Source organism: Microtus pennsylvanicus, chromosome 6 (assembly GCF_037038515.1).
Source record: "Microtus pennsylvanicus isolate mMicPen1 chromosome 6, mMicPen1.hap1, whole genome shotgun sequence".
NCBI lineage: Eukaryota > Metazoa > Chordata > Mammalia > Rodentia > Cricetidae > Microtus > Microtus pennsylvanicus.
The window spans coordinates 70,310,847-70,326,252 of record NC_134584.1 but is presented as its reverse complement, the minus strand read 5'-3'; the positions used below and the strand labels follow the sequence as shown (position 1 = coordinate 70,326,252).

Here is a 15,406-nt window from a genome sequence, read left to right as displayed (position 1 = left end):
CTAGGCATTTTTTCAAAGTGAGAGAAAACCTGAAGCACACCCTGCTTCCCAGGTGCTGGTTGGGGAAATAAGCAGACAAGCAGGGTGTCACAGTACCAAGAGCCTGAGTGCTTGCTTCAGAAACGTTGATGGGGTTTGGCCCTTTTCTGATTCTGACTTCGTTTAAGAACTTCTCTTCTTTGACTCTACTTTGTCAGAACTGCCTGTAAAAAAATCGATTTCCCCCATTGTCTTCTTTTTATGTGTGTAGTATTGCTGTGGAAAATGTTAGGATCCAAGGGAAGAGGACATTGATTGACTCCTTGAAATTCTGTTAGGTGACAAAGTTTAGGTGTGTGCTTGTGTGTGTAAAAACCAAACTGACAAGGATCAAGCATTCGGGAGACAGATTCAAGAGGACCAAGAGTTTACAGTCAGCCTGGGCAGCAGCCTGAGCCACATGAGTTCAAGGCCTGGTTGGCCTGCTCTGTTAGGAAAACAAAGACAAAATAATGTGTGAGGAGAGGCTAGAAGGGAAGTGCGCTCAATGTTGAAGGGTCTCAGCAAAATTATTCAGCAGCCTGTTCACTGTCAGTTAAATCAATTTGTAGACAACATCCTCAGAAAAACAAAATGTCTGAAGTTCAAAGCCATTGGGAAAGAACAGTTTTTGCTTTTGCCACTATCATAAGCAGCGAGTGGTTCTGTATGCATGGCTATCGCTCCTTTCCTATCTCTCTCAGTCCTAAAGACACATGAATATCGCTTCTTTTCCATCTCTCTCAGTCCTAAAGACACATGAATATCGCTTCTTTTCCATCTCTCTCAGTCCTACACACACATCCCCTGTAAGATTTCACTAGATTACATTGCTGACAGTTCATCAGTAGCAGCAACAAGGTAATTCCCCTAATCTTATTAAATCAATAAATACTAGATTCATGCATTGAATTAAAAATGCATCAGCATGGTCGGGAATTGTGATCACATGGCTGCAGACCTTGGGATTGAAGACGACACTCAAAAACTAAATGCTTAGGATTTATTGAATCTAATTTTCTGTTTGGATCTATGATAAAGTATTCCAGGGTTTCAGCGTTCCAGGAGCTCATGTAGTGCTGTTTGTTTGTGCTTTTTATTTTTATTTGTTTTGTTATTTAGAATATCCTCACTAACTCCTCGTGTATAACTACAGAATTCATGCCTACATGGAACAATAGTAGTATGCTGTGATGCCATGTTCCTGCCACTACTTCTCCTTAGAAGACATTAGCCAAGTAAGATACAGGCATTTACATTGATTTATACATTTATCTTGTAATACCATTAACTATTATAAACAAAATGATTATTTGTCACTTTAAAGTTCTATTTATTTATATAATCTGCTTCGCTTTGTGAAATCCACACTATAAAATGTAATTAAAAATCTCAACTCCTTAAACTTTACATAGCACTTAGAAAATTACATATATTTCTAACATTACACTTGATGTATAAACACTTCATATGGAGCTTCCTAAGAAATACTGTGTAAGTTGCAGATTTGTATGTAAATTTACAGTTAAACCCTACTGAGAAGGGGACGCACATGAAAGTTGAATAGAATGGTATGATTTCTCGTTAGATATTTGACCATACTAATTAACAATGCAAATGACTTAGTATGCATCCCCTATAGGTGTCAGATAGTATATGGTACTGAACTCTAAAGATGTAGTCATGGCTCTTAGGTTGATCCCATTGTGGAAGAAAAATATTTATTTGACAAAACAGGCAATCAACTGAAATCTCTTCTCTTTAAACCAACTGATTCTTCAGTGTTCCCAGTGTTGGTATAAGTTGCTGTCTGTGATGTCCCCCAGGGCTCTTTTTGCTGTTCTCTGATTTGGTGTGGAAAGCAGCTCTGAGTGATGGATTACTGTGTCATTGCAGCCAGCGAAGGATTAATTTGTTTCATTGATTTCTCTTTAGGCAGATTGCCAGAATTTGCTGCTTCCCACCTTTCCTCGAGACTTCTAGAAGTAATAGACAGTAATAGTCTAAGACAAATCAACCCCTTCTTGTAAAACAGAACAAGGAAACCAAGAGTCCTCGGAAAGCTAGAGCAAATATTCTTATTGGCCTGTAGAGGAGAGCAATTAATAAGCTGCTTTATTGGTTTTAGAAATACTTTTAATTAGACAAATTCTAGAATTGATGACATATAACAGAACATGTAGACTGCAAGTAAACATGTTTGTTCTGTAAATGTTTTATAATTTGTAGTCAACCTGTTTCATTAAGGGGAGAATGTATATTACCTATGTGATTGGCACATGATTTTGTTTCTCTGCTAAACTTAGAAATTAATTACATATTGCATAGTTTTGAGTCAATTTACCTTATCAATTTTTTTGGTAGAATTATTTGATCCAAAAATATTTTGGAAACTTTGGACAATGACAGTTGTATCAGAACATAGAAATACAACATATAAAGAAAAAAAGAGACTCACAACATTTCTTGATTTAAAAACTAGTGTGTCCTCATTATAGAGAATTTGTAAAAACTAAAAATGACATTTTTGTGTGTTTTTCAACCCATTTTCCTCCAAGAAGTTAAATATGATTAAATTATTATGAAGGACACTTATATTTGCTTGACTGTGTTTTAACCATGCACTGTAATTAATCATTGATCTACTTTTGGAGAAATAGGATTTCTAATTTCCATTATTATAAAGTTGTGCATTTTAAACACATCTTTAATCATGTATGTCCATTTCCCCACAATATATTAGTAGAGAAAAGTAACTACTCAGACTGAAGGTACAGACTGTTTCGTCAATTCTTCGCATTGATTGCCAAGCTACTTTCCAGAAAAGTTCTAGCCTTTATATCAAGGCCCAGAAACAAAGTTCTCTGTAAAGGCAGGGTTCTATTCATGCTGCAGGAGCAAAGATGACAGGACAACCTCCCTTTCCTTGTGTTAAGAAAGCAATGGTGGCAATGATTATGCCTAGTGTCTCAGAAGGGCTTTGCCAACTGCAGACGTGAAATGAAGCGTCCGGTTATAGAAGTCTATTTGTTTCCCTTCTGTAGAGCTGGAAAGCTTCAAGTTATACTTTCTGTGCAATTTGTTGTGCAGTAAAAACTAATATTGCCATGTGCTAATGTCTTTTCGCCTCTGTTGTGCTGAGGTGTCCACACGGCGTCAGCAGATTTACACGTTCCTGTGTACTGTTGAGAGGAAAAAGAAACATCTGTTTCCACTAAGTATCTGCATCATAACGACAATTAATCAGTCATTATGGTAGTATACAGTCAATATATTTTGCTGAATGATCTATACTTCCTTGGTGGAAATTTTTAGACCTATCAGAGGCACTTGGGTTTTGCAGGTAGTTCCAGGTAGACGCTGAGAAGAGCTTTGCTTAGTTTAAGGTAAAGTATCGCAGTCATGACTTGTCTTAGTAAAAACAATTCAGACGTGGGTCTCGCGTGTTTTGCTCAGGCATATGTTTAGAATGCAGCTCACTGACCATCAACTCTCTCAGTATTCTTAAAAGGGCTTATCAAGCTACCAGTACAGCTTATTTTGTCTTTATGCCTTTTGCAAACTTTTTGTTTTTACCACATGGAAGAGAGGAAGTTAACATATCATATACTATCTACCCCTAAAAATGTAACCCAGGTTCTTACACATGCTGAGCACATGCCTTAGTGAATGGCATCCCTACCCCCAATATTTACCTTTAAGTTCAGCAGGAGAATGTTTGAAACCACACACAACTATTTCCCCTGGCCTTTAAAATTCCAGAGAAATGTTTTCATTTATTTACCTTTTGGTAACAGATGCTTTGGTGGTTATGTAAAAATGATTAAAAAGAATTTCATATGAAACATGATTGAATGTACATGTATGATTATCTATTATGTATATTCATCTACTCTAAACTTGGTTGAGAAATAAAATATTACCAATAAAATTGAAGCCCTTTGGAATATGTTCTCATATGGCTTCTAAAGACATGACCTTGTTCTAAGTTTGATTCTTATTGTCTATTTGCCTTAAAAAAATACAGTTTAAATGTGACATCAGTGATTTGTGCTTAAACAAGTGAATTAAAAATGTTGGATCTGTGGCTGCTGTTAGAAGGGCTCATCACTCCTGAGTAGGTGTGTCTCTGCTTTGCCATCTTCATCCAGGAAGCTGGTTTCTGCTGTTACTGAAGCTATACTTAAGAAAACACAAATTATCCTGTGCTCTTCATATTATTAAACAAAATGGAGAAATAAAGATGGAGCCTAGAGAAATTAGCTACTTTGACCAAACCACACAGTAAGTCAAAGAGCAACAACCAGACTCACCTCTTTCAAGTTCCGTTCAGACCCTCCTTTTCACTCCAAGGCACAATGCTCACACATTCGAGAAGGGGCAGACTCCTCCTTAAGGAGACAGAGGGGTATAGAAAGGGAGGGGATGGTGTGGCAAGAGAAGAAAAGAGGTTTTTCCCCCCAAATATTTTAATACTTATTTGGGAAAAAATAGCAGAGCTTTATCAACTTAGGAGCTTCATATAGAATGAGAAGACCATGTGTCTTCCAGAGCTTTTGAATTGCTTTGTATTTTTCAAAAAGATGATAATTTGGATACTAAGAGAGTTTTCACTAGTCTCTTGACCTTCAGTCAATTTTCTGACCTCTTTAAATACTGGACCAGAAAAACGCACATGTATGTCTAGTTTTTGATATATTTTGTCAGTCAGGACTTTAATTACTTTTCCCTTTTTATAGTTTGTGCTATGTTCATGGCAGAAATAACTGTCTATTTGGAAAGCATTTGGGTTTTCTTCTTTAGTACAGGCACACGACAGTGAAAACAGCACAGTGAGATGGTTTTCAAATTTGCTCTTACAGTCTCTTTGGAGGAAAATCTTCTAAATGTAGCCATGTAGATCCACATGTATGTACTTTGTTTTTGAGTCTTTTACTCCTGGAAATTCAATTCATTTTTAGCTGAATGACTAAACCTGACTCATAATGTTTACACAGGGCCATGATTCTCTTATGAACAAAACTGTAGTTAAAGTTCACCTTTCTCTAATCTCTTCCTTCAAAATCAAATAGCTGGTTTAATAAATTATTTGCTTTCTTCCACATGGACATATACTCGGGAACTTATAAAACTATGAATCATACTCTTTTTAAAAATGATTTTTTATTTATTCTTTGAGAATTTTATACAATATATTTTATTTTTAATTTTTTAATTTATTTTTCTCTTATACAATATATTCTGACCACAGCTTCCCTTCTCTTATTCTTCCTACTCTCCCCCACCTGTCCTCTCCCCCACATCTACCCCCTCCCCCAAAAAAAGCAGGCCTCCCACGGACACCAAATGAACACAGCACAACAAGACACAATAAGACCAGGCACAAACCCTCACATTGAGGCCGGGCAAGGTAACCTTGTAGGAAGAAAACAGTCCCAAAAGCAGGCAAAAGAGTCAGGGACACCCCACTTCCACTGTCAGGAGTCTCCCCCAAACACCCTGCCAACAACATAACATCTATGCAGAAGACCTAATGCAGACCCATGCAGGCTCTAAACTGCTTCAGTCTCTTTGAGCCCTCATGAAGCCTACGCAGCTGATTCCATTCTTGGTCAGTGCCCACCAATGTCCCTCATTCTGGCTTCCACAGTTCCTTCTCCTGCTCTTCTGCAGGGTTCCCTGAGCTCCAGGCTACGAGGAGGGACCCAACGGAGAACTAAATCTGGCTTCTCTATCCCCCTCTAATGTTAGCCAGTGGGTCTCTGTATCCCCTCCCATGTGCTGCTGGGGGAAGCCTCGCTAATGATAACTGGTCTAGGCATGAATCTCTAAGTCTAGCAGAATATCATTAGGAATCATCTCACTGGATTCTCTTAAAGTCGTGTTTGGTTCTATCTGAGGTTTCTGGGCTGCCATCCAAAGAGTGTCAGGCCTGGTCTCCATTTCATGTAGTGGACTTTAAGTTAAATACGACATTGGATGGACACTTCCACAAGTTCTGGGCCACAATTGCTCTAGCACATCTTGCAGGCAGGGCAGATTGTAGTTTTGTGGCTGGTTGATGCCCCAGTCCCTCCACTGGAAGCCTTTTCTGGTTACAGACGATGGACAGGGCAGGACAGTGTATTCTCCATTACTAGGAGTCCTCTCTGGGGTCACTCTCATAGATTCCTGGGAGTTTACACTGCACTAGTTTTCCATATGGCTCCTCAAATACCCCCAGTTCAAATAGTCTCTCCCCATATCCTCTCCCTCTACACCCACTTGATCCCTCCTATTCCCATGCCCACTCTCCCTGAGTTCACCTACTTCCCCCTTCCAGGTGGATCCATGTGTCCTCTGAGGCCTCCTTGTTAGTCAGTCTTTTGGGTTTATGGATTGTAGCATGATTTTCATTTACTTAACAGCTAGTATCCACTTATAAGTGAGTACAAACCATGTTTGTCTTTCTGGATCTAGGTTATTTCACTCAGGATGGTTATTTTTAGTGTCACCCATTTGCCTGAAAATTTTATGATGTCATTTTTTTATAAAACAGCTAGTAACACGCCATTGTATAAATATACTACATTTTCTTTATCAATTCTTTGATTCAGAGATACCTAGGTTGTTTCCAGTTTCTGGCTATTATGATGAATAAAGCCTCTATGAACATAGTTTGTGCCAGTGTTCTCATGGCAGAATGGAGCATCCTTTGGGTATATGGCCAATAGTGATATAGCTGGGTCTTGAGGTAGATAGATTTCCCATTTTCTGAGGAATCACAATATTGATTTTCATAGTGGCCGTACAAGTTTGCACTCCCACAACCAATGGAGGAGTGTTCCCCTTGTTCCACATTCTTGTCAGCATGAGCTGTCACTTGTGTTATTGATCTTAGCCATTCTGACAGGTTTAAGATGGAATCTCAAAGTAGTTTTGATTTCCATTTCCCTGATGGCTAAGGATGTTGAACATTTCTTTAAGAGTTTCTCAGCCATTTGAGACTTCTCTATTGAGAATTCTCTGTTTAGATATGTACCCCATTTTCAATTGAGTTGGTTTTTTTGATATCTAGTTTCTTGAGTTCTTTATATATTTTCAATATAAGTCCTCATCAAGTGTGGAATTGACATAGGTTTCCCATCCTGTAGGCTGTCATTTTGTGCTATTGATGGTGTCCTTTGTCTTTCAGTTTCATGAGGTCCCATTTACTAACTGTTGACCTCAGTGCCTGCACTATCGATGTTCTGTTCAGAAAGTTGTCTACAGTGTCTATTTGACCAAAGCTATTCCCCACTCTTTATTCTATCAGGTTTAGTGTATCTGGTTTTATGCTGCAGTCTTTGAAGCAGTTGGACTTGAGTTTGGTGCAGGGTGATAAAGATGGGTTTATTCACATTCTTCTACATGCAGATATCCAGCACCATTAGGTGAAAATGCTTTCTTTTCTCCATTGTTTATTTCTGGGTTCTTTATCAAAAATCATATATCCATAGGTGTGTGGATTTATGTCTAGGTCTTTAATTCAATTCTATTGATCAACCTGTTTTTATGCCAACACCATTTTTTTTTAATTAGTATAGCTCTGTAGTAGAACTTGAAATCAAGGATGGTGATACCTCTGGAGGTTCTATTATCATTCAGGATTGTTTTAGCTATCCTGAGTTTTTTTTCTTCAATAGGAAATTGAGTATTGCCCTTTCAAGATCTGTAGAGAATTGAGTTGTAATTTTGATGGGGACTGCAATGAGTCTGTAGATTGCTTTTGATAGGATGTCCATTTTTACTATATTAACCCTACTGATCCATCAGCATGGAAGATCTTTCCATATTCTGATGTCTTCTATTTATTTCTTCAATATATTAAAGTTCTTATCACACAAGACTTTCAGTTGCTTGGTCAGAGTTACCCCAAGGTATTTTATATTATTTGTGGCTATTGTGAAGGGTATTGTTTCTATTATTTCTTCCTCAGTCCATTTATTGTTTGTGTGTAGGAGTGCTACTCATTCCTTTTTTAAAAGTTAATCTTGTATCCAGTCACTTTGATGAAGGTGTTTATCAGTTGTAGGAGTAACTCAGGCTACCACACTCTACCCTGTCCTTGGTGCCTACCTCCCGAGGCTCAGCATGCATGGCTGTTGAGCTTGTAGGCTGTAGGCAGTGCTGTTGGCCCATGCTTTCTGTCTCCCAGCAGGGTAAGCAAAGATTGCAGTCACAGAGGTTTCACGCTGGGAGCTGCTCAGTGAGCCTAGAGTGGGCCCTATTCAGTAATGATATGTTCTTGGTCCACCATGTCTGTGCTCTCCCATATGGCTCCCATACCCTTCGCTGCTGTCTACATCTTTCCTTCCAGTTTTGCGAGTCTACTTTTTAAAAGCATCTTCTTATCAGACCTACCTTTTCATAGTTGTTCTGGAGGTACTGTGGGCTCTTCAGATTCCTTCTCACAGCAGGGCAGTGCTCTGGCTCCTCCATAGCAGCTCACGACTGAATGGTGAGGGCTGGAGAGGGCATTGGTTTGATGGTCTCATCTCATCTGTGCACCGTGTTCTACATGGCCACTGCAGGTCATAAGCTGTGGCCCAATGTGGATTCTCTTCAATAGCTTTAAGAGCAGCAGTGGTGTCTCCAGGGTAAAGGGGGAGTGGTGGTGGCCCAAGTTTCCCGGCATCACTAGGTAATGACATATTCCCTTGTCCGCTGCAGCTATGCTCCCTGTCAAGGCCACTACACCTCTAGTTCTCCTTCTCTCCTCTGCAAGCGCTGCTCTATTCTGCCTGCCTAAGTTTTTCATTTCTAGTTTTCTATCTTGACTTTCAGAAAGTAAAAGCATAGTCTGGCCTAAAAAGTAAATTATCTTTTTCATGCTGCTAAAGTCACATAGACTTCGTGAGCTAAACAACAGCGATTATTTTTGTCCTCAGTACTGAAGGATAGAAATGCAGAGGCAGCTTGCATTCCCACCAGCAATGCAGCAGTGTTCCCTTTCCCCCACAACCTCTCCAGCATAAGCTGGCATCAGTGTTTTTGATCTTGGCCATTCTTACGGATGTAAGATGGAATCTCAGAGTTGTTTTGATTTGCATTTATCTGATGACTAAGGATGTTGAGCATTTCCTTAGGTGTCTTTCAGCCATTTGAGATTCCTCTGTTGAGAGTTCTCTGTTTAGGTCTGTACTCCATTTTTTATTGGATTATTTTTTCTTTTGATGACTAATTTTTTGAGTTCTTTTTATATTTTGGAGATCAGACCTCTGTCTGATATGGGATTAGTGAAGATCTTTTCCCATTCTGTAGGCTGTCGTTTTGTCTTGTTGACTGTGACCTTTGCTTTACAGAAACTTTTCAGTTTCAGGAGGTCCTATTAATTAGTCGTTTCTCTCAGTGTCTGTGTGGTGGTTTCTCAGAAACTAGGAAACAACCTTCCTCAAGACCCAGTAATACCACTTTTGTGTATATATCCAAAGGATACTCAATCGTGTCACAAGGACATGTGCTCAACTATGTTCATAGCAGCATTGTTTGTCATAGCCAGAACCTGGGAACAACCTAAATGTCCTTCGACTGAAGAATGGATAAGAAAAATGTGGTACATTTACACAATGAAGTACTACACAGCAGAAAAAAAATAACATCTTGAATTTTTCAGGCAAATGGATGGAGCTAGAAAACATCATTTTGAGTGAGGTGACCCAGACACAGAAAAACAATTATCACATGTACTCACTCATAAGATTTTTTTAAATTTTTTAAAATTTATTATGTATACAATATTCTGTCTGTGTGTATGCCTGCAGACCAGAAGAGGGCACCATACCCCATTACAGATGGTTGTGAGCCACCATGTGGTTGCTGGGAATTGAACTCAGGTCCTTTGAAAGAGCAGGCAATGCTCTTAACCTCCGAGCCATCTCTCCAGCCCCATAAGATGGTTTTTTAAACATAAAGCAAAGAAAATCGGCCTACAAACCACAATCCCAGACAACAATGAGGATCCTAAGAGAGATATACATTGATCTAATCTACATGGGAAGTAGAAAAAGACAAGATGTCCTGAGTAAATTGGGAGCATGGGGACCTTGGGAGAGGGTTGAAGGGCAGGAGAGAGGCAGGGAGGGGAGCAGAGCAGAGAAAAATGTAGAGCTCAATAAAAATCAATAAAAAAAGAAATACAGGGTCAGGATGTCAGTTGATTGGCTTATTCTAAAGCTGCCCCAGAGACTCTGTTCTTGGCTCCTTCCTGGAGTCTGTTTGGGAAGCTTTGGTACTTTTGGCTTGTAGATGTGTTACTTTGGTCTCTGCCTTCATTTTCACATGCTTTCCCTTCATGTACATGTTTGCCTCTGTGTCCCTATTTCCTTATTTATAAACATCTAAGTGTTATTAGAATAGAAGCCACTCTTACGACTTCATTGGAATTTGATCATTTGCAAAGACTCTATTTCCAGTTAAGGGCACGTTCACAGGAACTAGAGGTTACGGCAGCATCATCTTTTGAGAGGATAAAATTCAATCCATTAACAGTATGTAATATTTATGAGATGGTACCCTTGAAAATTCATTGGTAGTGGCTTTATATGTAAGCTTGAAGTTTGTCGAAACATTGGTATAATTATATGAGTGTGTGCCAATTGATGAATCACATATGAATATTTGTTCTGGAGACAGGACTTGAATGTTCTTAGAAAAACTCTATGCACGCATAATTTAAAAGAAGATTTTTCCACTTTGACTGACAATTTCCTCAGGAGCCATAGACTAACAAAAACCCATCACCAGGTATGAGAATCTCTTTTTTGAATGCTTGGCCACTGTTTTCAAAGAGACTCCCAAAACATTATAAGTCATTATATTGCCTTTGTGTATCCCCAAAGGCAGAAAGTAAGTTCCTATTGTTGAACACGTCAAACATATCAGACACAGAACCAGAGGAGCCAAGCTGCCTGCAACCTGAAAGTCCCTTCCCTGAAGACTAGCTTGCATGGTATCTGAAAGTGCCACACATTTCCAAAGGAGGAGAGCAAAGAACAGTCCTGTCTGCACTCAGCTATGACACTTATAAACTGTAACATTGTCTAGAGTTGCATGCTAATGCTAAGTATATTTCTTGTTGTTAACCAAAGGTAACCAAAGGTCTCTAATTGGACTGAAGGCCCACTCAACAAGAGGGAAACCTAGGCAACTACTCAGGGCTAGGGAAATCACGTGTCTTGAAGGAGAACCTACCACTGCCACTTTTCTAAACTAGTACCGTCCCTAACTACATTCTAAATGTTTCTCCTTATACCCATAGTAAGTGTAGTTCTTGCCCCACATCAAGGAAACTTCTCTTTGCAACCTATGGAGACCATTACAGAAAATCACAAGCAAACAAAATACAGAGTTGTGGAGCTTCGACTCAATTCATACATCCACAATGAAATCATTACATTTAGTAGTTGTATCATGTCTTTAACCAGAAAAAGCGTGACACATACCTCAAAGATAGATGTTATTAATATTTCTGAATCATCATATAATACTTGTCAAGTTCTTGACACATTTTTCATTGAAGATTATATTACACACAATTTTCTAAAATAAGTTATATTCCATAGTACTCTAAATATATATCCGAACTTAATATCCATTGGGTCATTAACCTGATGGTCATTGGTGGTGGGTTGTGTCACTGTATTTTCAAGCATCAAGTTAGCCTTGCCTTGTGGGACTGAGTTCTTTGCCATCCGTCTGGTCCCTCTTACTTTCAGGCCTCTGCCCGACATTTTAGTGATCACATTGTTCTCCTGGCTTAACTGCTCTATGCGGACAGAGGTCTAGCTTTTTGGTCTGTTGCGCACTTCCGCAACCCTTCTCATGTCTTTCTCATCCCATCTTCTACTCTCCCAAAGGTAGGTGACATTTTCAGGTACTGTGCAGTCTTTTTCACTGCCACACCTTTTGCTTCTTCCTCCACCAAGAAGGCCTTTTGGCACTCTTGATTCCAGCTCGCACTTTCTTAGTATTTGTTTCAAGTGATATTTTCCCTCTGAAGATTTGTAGGCCAGATTTTCTTTCTTTTAGTATCTATAGTATTATGTATAAAACTTGCCTTGGAACTGATTATATGATGATATAGTATCCTGTTTTCATATTTTTTGTTCTTACTGGACTTTAAAAAAATAACATGTTTAATTTGTTCTTTGAGAATTTAATGCAAACATGAATATGATATATTTTGATCTTATAGACTCTTTTGTTTAGTGTTCTTCCAGATATTGTAGAAATTGGAAACCAAATGAAGAACTGCATTCAGAGTTTGTACCCTAGTAGGGGACTCCCAGTTTCTATGACCTGGAGGATGGTGGAGAAGGGCATTTAGAAGACTTCATTGATAAAGAGAAGATAACTGGAAATCTTTTAAATATGCAACTGTTACTGTGCATATTTTTACAGTGCTTTAATGCTAACAGAGTTGATTTGTTTACAGGTGGCTATGGATTTGCATCGCGGGTTGCAGCAGATGGGTGCAGTCAAGAGGAACCCCAGACTTGATCTATGGTCATTGTTATCTTCTAGTATGACACTCTACTTTCCCACTGAACTCTTCCTGTGCAAGCTGAGAAGCTTGGCTATAATTTGGTCTTTTATTTTTGTAAGTAGCTATACATAGCTGAGAAGTTTTTTCAACCTACATTTTTTATTAATTTTTAAATTATATATTTTAAAGCTATGGGTTCTCCTAAGATTCACAGGTGTCATTCTTTTGATCAAAGGCAAGTCTTTTTTAATGTTCTCCTGCATGGTTACATTAGTAAAATACATACAATATATTTGTCTACTACAAATATCAACTATTTCAAACTCTTAAGAACATATAAATTCAGTATAAATTCAGTTCCTGCCTGTAAGAGTATATTTGATTTCACTTGTGCTAATGACAGACTTGGGATTTGTTCATCTGATTTTTTCAAAGTTTTTTTTTTGAGACAAATCTTTTAGTAATATCTATACTGCTACTGTTCTGAAGTTGTCCAGCAAACCCCCTTGTTCACAGAATTCTCAACAGTGCTATGATTTTAGCATCAGGATTTCGAGTTGTATTTGTTAACTGCTCTTAAGGATTTTTAAAAACAGTTTTCACTCGAATATATTATTCTTTTATGTAATATAGAGGCATAACATTAATTTTACTTGCAACGTTTTTCAATAATGTCTAATTCTCTCCCCAACCCCCATGAAGCAGAGTCAACTAGAAACTGGTAATATTCAATTTCAAGAATTGATAGGAGCACTTTATAACACAACTTCTGTATTAAGCAGAATAAATACAGTAGAAAAATTAAAGTATTTTTTCTTCATAAAAAGTTGTGATATTTTTCAGAATTCTGGGAAATGTCTAAGTAATTTTGGCTACAGTCATATTGCATTTAATGCTATTGAGAATATTGCTAACATTAACAAAAATTTTCTGTAATTTTCCCAGTTATTGCTACTGGTGATGAGGGATGTGAAGTTGGCATACATCCATGTTTTGAGCAAGATTCTACGTGTCAGAGACAATCTTTCTTTTTAAGACAGCTGATAACATTTTCAGATGGGGATAGTGGTCAGGGTTGATTATTCCATATCTGTATCAATGATATCTTAGAGTATAACAAATGTTTCAGAATAAACACAACTGTAAATTTTTATTTCTTAGACACATTTTAAACATTTCTGTTATTTTTTAGTTTATTAGAATATAATAGTTTGGAATCAAAGGTGACTTTTATTCTTATAGTAATTATTTTGTCTTTTTTTCTGTGACATTGGCAATGCTCATCTTACAGATAATAGGCTGTTGTTGAGAAAGGAGCTTTGACAATAGAAGTAACCAACTAGCAGGTCCATTTCTACTGTGGAAAGCAGCTGGAAACTCATCCCTATGGATGGTGAGTCAGAGCCTCATTCATCCATCAGAAATGCTATGAACATTACTCCGCTCAATGCACTGTTGGGATGTTGATGTATGAGCTTCATCAGTTGAGTGTAAGCAATCAAAGTAAGACTGAAAAAGAAAGAAGTGGGGCCCAGGCAGGTGCCCAGTGGATAAACTGAGACTATTTGTGGCACAGATCTGAGATGTCACAGGAAGCCAGATGTGGTGATATGTCTAGAAACACAGTACTGATATTGGATGGGGACTAACTGGTCAGTGACTAGTCAAAATGGGGAGCCTCAGGTTCACTAAGAGAACCCATCTCTTAGTAAGGTAAAATGTTGGAATGGTGACAAAGTGGTTAAGAGCACTGACGGATTTCCCAGAAGACACAGGTTCCACTTACAGCAGCCACATAGCAGTCAACAACTACCTGTAACTCCAATCCCAGGGCACCTAATGCCTTCTTCTGTCTTCTATGGACATTGCACATACATTGTGCACAGACATATTCAGGCAAATACTCAGACACATATGGATAAATAAAATCACAAATTTGAAGAGGAATTAGATGGAGAGTGACTGAGGACTGCTTATCAACCTTTGCAAAATGGGTTTTATACACACACACGTATATACATCTGTATTATTTTTTGTTGTTGTTTGTTTTTCTTTTTGTTCTGAGACAGGGTTTCTCTGTAGCCCTAGCTGTCCTGGAACTCACACTCCAGACTAGGCTGGCTTTGAACTCATAGAGATTCACCTGCCTCTGCCTCCTTTGTGCTGGGATTTAAGGCATGAGCCACACCAACTGGTCTAAATCCATACTCTTAAATATATAAGAACAACCTGTTCAGTCTCCATAATGCTATTTGTATGTCTGTTTTCTGGGCTGCCCGTTTGGTGTTGGATGACCAGTAGGATTGCTCTCACTGGACCAGACTATTTCTACCATCTTCTGCATTCCTTAGTTACTTATAGTTCTTTGTCTATGCTGAGGCCTGTGGTCTTCTCCTGTCTAGTAGATCTACAGCTGTTCTCATTAGGCTCATGTTTAGGTAATCATGTTAGTGATATTTTATGTGTGTAGCTTCTTATACCAGTAGGAGATACAATCTCACAGCAAACTCTCTGATTGTAACTTTTCCAATCTTTGGGCTTCCTCTTCCACGTGGCTCCCTGAGTCTTAGGTAGGGGAGTTTTTCTATAGTTGCATCCATGAAGCTTTGCATTTGATTGGTTATGGTTTTCTGTGGCAGTCTCCATCTATTGAAAAGAGAAGTTTCATTTATGAGTGGTGATGACTACTTATCTGTGGATATAATTCTAAACATTTAGAATGTGGTGAGGGAGTATGCTGGTTTAGGAAAGTAACAGTTATGACTTCACTAGGTATGGGGAGTTGGCTAGGTTCCCAGTACTAGGCATGGCTTACATCTTGTTGAGTGGGTCTAAAGTCCTCTTAGAGAGCTGTTGGTCACAAACAAGGTAGGGTATTCTATC

General features: G+C 38.5%; 1 protein-coding gene across 1 annotated transcript in view; it reads left to right on the top strand.

The window, feature by feature from the left end:
- LOC142852063 (uncharacterized) overlaps positions 1-13,916 on the top strand; it is a 28,483-nt gene extending 14,567 nt beyond the window's left edge. Inside the window, exons 2-3 of the mRNA XM_075976413.1 lie at positions 12,473-12,637; positions 13,815-13,916. The gene's annotated coding sequence lies outside the window, so the exon portion shown is untranslated. The remainder of the gene's footprint in view (positions 1-12,472; positions 12,638-13,814) is intronic.
- Positions 13,917-15,406: the final 1,490 nt, after the last annotated feature.